We start from the raw sequence: 4618 nt of genomic DNA, 5'->3' as shown, positions 1-4618 counted from the left end.
CATCTTTGCTGCTCTTTTCTTTTCAGAAATGTTCATTTTTGTGTTGCCTTTCCAAAACACTTGTTCTCTCTCTCTCCAAATGTTCAACTAGGCTGTCAACATCTTTGTGCAAATGTTGCCTTTGCAGGCTGTTTTGCGTGTGGCTCAGCTTCACCTCACTCAAGCCTGCTGCTGCTGCTGCTGCTGCTGCTCACCTTTCTCCTCTTCCTCTTTGCTTTTGTTCTTGTCCGAGCGCTTTTTTGCTTTGATGCTCATTTTTGGAGTCGCTTCCTTTGTGTGTCTTTGTTAAGCGCCTGGCTGGCCCTCAGCGGAGGCGCAAGCGGCTGGCTGGCTCCTTAGGTCGGGCTGAGACAGCATCTTTGTACAACGGCGAGCGTCTGCTCTGTAATCAAATACCATCTGTCGCTACATCTGAAGACTGCTTGCCTCTTTTGCGCACGCAGGCACGCACGCAGGCACGCACACGCACACCACATCTGCGCTCGCTCGCTCGCCACTCACTCGTGTGCACATTTGTGCGTGTGTTTTATTACCCGTGTACTAACAATCATTCCACCTGATTCATCTCTTGGCCCGCAGGGAGGAAGTCGCTGGAGTCACTTTCTGGCCGCTTCCTGTTTTGTTCCACCTCGGGGGCGGTTCAAAGGTCATTGTCTTCAGGTATCCGTGTTTGTCCCGCGACCGCGTGTCAGCGAGACCTTGGCCGCCGTATCGGACGGCAGATAGTGGACTTTAGCGTGCGTCTCGGTCTTAGATCAACAGCCGAGCGACTATCTGGAAAGGCCGCCGGCCAATGCTTGCCCAATGTTTGGTTTGTCCCTGCTCCGGCACAGAAAACGTTGACACGGTCCTCAAGGTCCCTCTCGCTCACTTATCACATGCTCAGGTTCCAGAAAACCGTCGGCTCGGCATCGAGCGTCACGCTTTGGTGACGTACGGGACTGCAAGGAACACGCCGGCCAAAGCGCTCGCGGTCCGACTACGAGCCCGGCCCGAAAAGCAAAGGCCGACTCGACCCTCCGGACCGGGACCGGTGAGCCAAACGCCTGCCGTGCGGCTCGGCCTGTTTGGCCTTCGACTCTTTCTTGGAATTGAACGATTGAACTGATGATGATGGATGGTGGGCCCTTTTTCCGATCTGTCTGCCTCTGACGCAAGCGGAGGCGCAAGAGAGGAGCCTGGGAAAGGAGGAACAAAGGGCCGTAAGTCCGTTGGCCGTAAGTCCGTTGGCCGTAAGTCCATTGGCCGCGGCCATTGGCCGTCCCTCGGCCCCCTCGCCTCTCTTCCATCTCGCCGCTGGCCGGCGCCCCAAATAAAGACTTCAAACCAGAAATGGACCAGCTCACAGCGGGGAGAATAAGCCAGAGAAGGAAGTCCGCAACACGCCAAGAGGAGCAGCGCGACAAGGCCTCTGTTGCCGGACGGACGGACGGACGGCGGGGCAACCGTGTCCACTTGGACCTCTGGCAAAGCCCAAAAGATGCGCAAGTGGGCCACATGCTCGGATTGGACGCTCGCCCCCGACCCGACCAGAGTGCCGTGGGCAGCCTAAAAGTGGGAGCGAGCGAGCCACGAGCGCTCGTTCGTCACTTGGGCTGGAAAGCAAAAGTCATCCATCCGGCTTCCTGGTGGAGCGGCTCCAAGACAGATGGCGCTCGCTCGGACGGGCGGGCAAAGCCCTTGTGGGATTTGCCTCTCTCTCCCTTTCCCCCGGGACACTCTGGCTTTTAATAGCCACGATTGGCATTCTTGGCCTCTTGAGGATCCCCCAATCAGAAATCACAGAGGCCCATTATATTTCCCATTGACCCATTTGGCAAGGCGCAGGGAGGGGAGGAGCCGATTAATTCCAAAGCAGTTCATAATCCCGTAATTCAAATGTTTTAATGACTTAGATGAGCAAAGGCTAATCTGGGAGACACTGACAGGAAGAAAGAGATTTGTCCTTCCTCGGCAGACTATTCAAATTTGCCACCTGTTATGGCGGATTACCGATTGAAAGAGTCGCACACGGATGACGCCGCAAACTCTTCCCGAGACGGGACGCTCGCTCCTGTGTTGGTGTGCACGCATGGACCCTCAACCAGATTTGTCACATTTGTTGTGCAAGACAAATGGTGATTTTCAGCAAATAGTGCCGCTCCAAATATCCGCCTGGAAATTTCCTGGCGACGCGTCGGCCATCGGCGGCTCTCCGCAATTGCCGTCCCAGCCCCGCTGTCAATCAGCCGGCGGGACAAAGGCGGCTAAGGCCGGGCCGATGACCTCATGCCCGCAGGTCTTAACGGCGTTGGGCGGGCCTTTGGCGCCGCATCTCTCAGGCACCGGCGGCCGCGCACGCGCAGAGGCTCGTGCCGATCCCCTCGGATCGGCGGGCCTCGGGCCGGGAGCGAGCCTTAAGACGAGGTCTGACAGCTGCGGGGGCTGCGAGCCAGTCTCAACTTCCAGTATTTCATTTGCGGTGCCGTCTTTTGGAACGTGCTCATCCAGCCCGCCCCGGGCAGGCAGCCGGCTCAGAACTATGACTAAAGCTGCCTTCTAACAAGGAGGGCGGAGGATTGTTTTCCAAGAAAGAAAAGTGCGTGAGGGAAGTTAGCTTTGCGCTGCCTTTGTGTCATCCTTTGTGATCCTTCCGGTTCCTTTCAATCCCGAGTATTGTGACCGCTCAGACGGGCCGCAATCGCCCCAACCACCCGCCCAGCCGTCTGTCTCACCTTCGGGACGTTTTCATCACAAGTCAACTGCAACCGGAAACTTGAGCAGAAAATAGCCGAGACGCCGAGATGATGGTCGGCCGGGCCGCTAGATCATCTCTAATAGCCCGAGTCGGACAGGAGTTGACGGGCGTCCAAACAATAGCCGCTTGTCTCCGGCCGGCGTCAAGGGCATTGCTTGGCACAACAATAGGACCCCCCCCCCCCCCCCCCCCCATATTTTCCTTCCCTCCCTCCCTCCCTCCCTCCTCATTCTCCGGCCAGTTCTATCAAAGAGCATTCCAGCTCTGGAGCCCCTTAAGCCCTTCACTCAAGGCTGGTCCATGTGACGCGGCATGCAGACAGTCGTCTTTAAGAATTGATTGACGCCGGGATCCAAAGCCTCGGGGGAGCCAAGAGAGGCGCCGCTCGTGAGGGCCAGGTACGCGACAGCTGCAAAAGGGGTGGGGGTCAAGGAAAGTAAACGAAAGCCCCCCCCCCTGAAGTTACGCCAACGTCGGGATAGGCTCCACAAATCATCTGCAAGGAGACAGCTTGGATATTGCTCCACCTGAAGTGTTTCCATAAAGTCCAGTGAAGCAAAGCCTTGGAAAAGTGGTATCACCCTTGGAGAAGGTCTTGACCCGCCGCACGTACTCTGATTTACGATGATACAATCCAGCGCATCACGGATCATAAATAAGTGACTAAATAAACACGCCGCCGCGGCTGCGCTTGAAGCATTTGAGTGAGCACGAGTAGGATTGTGCGGGAAACAAGGTTGTGGCTTCGAGCCCCACCCATCCTAACGTTGACCATTTTAAACGACACACTTGTGCTGTCTTGTCACGCTTTCACCAAGCGTCTTATTTGATTCACAAGATGGCACCAGAGAGCTGCTGAAGCCTCATGTAGCTTTGAGCAACTGGCCAGGAAGCTTCAGTGGCCTTCATACTTACTGTCAAACAAGCACGAGGGCTTCAAAGTAGGGTTGGGGTTTTCAAGTCGGGCTGGAAAGCACAGATGAGAGAGAGGAGAATGGCTTGGGCAGAGACCAACGAGCGAGCGACGGACGGAGAGGTGGAGGGGAATTTACCAAAGCAGCTCAGGAGGGCCCTCATTACGATATTAAACAAGATTTAATAAGTGAGAGTGATTTGATGAGGTGATTATCCCGGCCCATTAATCAAGCAGGTTTCTGGCCGGGCTGTAATATGGCACATCTTTCCCGCCTAGACCCAAAGCCTCTTTCCACGCTGAGCTCCTTACCGTGCTAACGCCGCTCCAGAAAGCTAACCCCCCCAAAAAATAAGGCCCATTCCATCTCATCTCTCCAAGCCTGCGGCGGCTATTTTGGCCGCTGGCTGGCTGGCTGGCTGGCTGGCCGGGCCGGCCGGCCGGCTCATCCCTCCCACCTCCTCCCCGCCTTGTGGTGCATCTGATAAATGGAACTCCTTAACATCTGGGTCACAAAAGTAAAGTCTGATCAGCCAGAGTTAAGAGTGATAACTGGCAATGATCAGCAGAAAGCAATGCATGTGTTGGCTTTTGCTACGAGACTAGAAGGAAGTTGTGCTGACTCCACTGGCGAATGCCCGTGGATGCCTGTGTGCGCGTGCGCGTGCGCGTGGACTGAGTGACCGGAAAGCAGACCTTGGACTTGCACCCCAAATTTCAAGTCGTCATTCCAATGAGAAATCTGATATAAACATAGAGAGGGAGCAATGATGAATCAATGAAAGAAAATCGGATGTGAAAAGTCGACACAAATGTGGTTCCCTTGATAATAATTAAGCCATCGGATTTATTTATCTTTCAACTGGAAACTCGTCGTTCCGCTTGTCGCCACTCATTCGCCATGTCTGGTACGCTACGCACGTCGTTTGCCAACAGTCATAAAACGGAAGAAGAAGAAGGAGAAAAAG

This window comes from Syngnathus acus, chromosome 24 (assembly GCF_901709675.1).
Source record: "Syngnathus acus chromosome 24, fSynAcu1.2, whole genome shotgun sequence".
Lineage (NCBI taxonomy): Eukaryota > Metazoa > Chordata > Actinopteri > Syngnathiformes > Syngnathidae > Syngnathus > Syngnathus acus.
The sequence above is the reverse complement of the archived record's forward strand: the minus strand, read 5'-3'. Positions refer to the sequence as shown.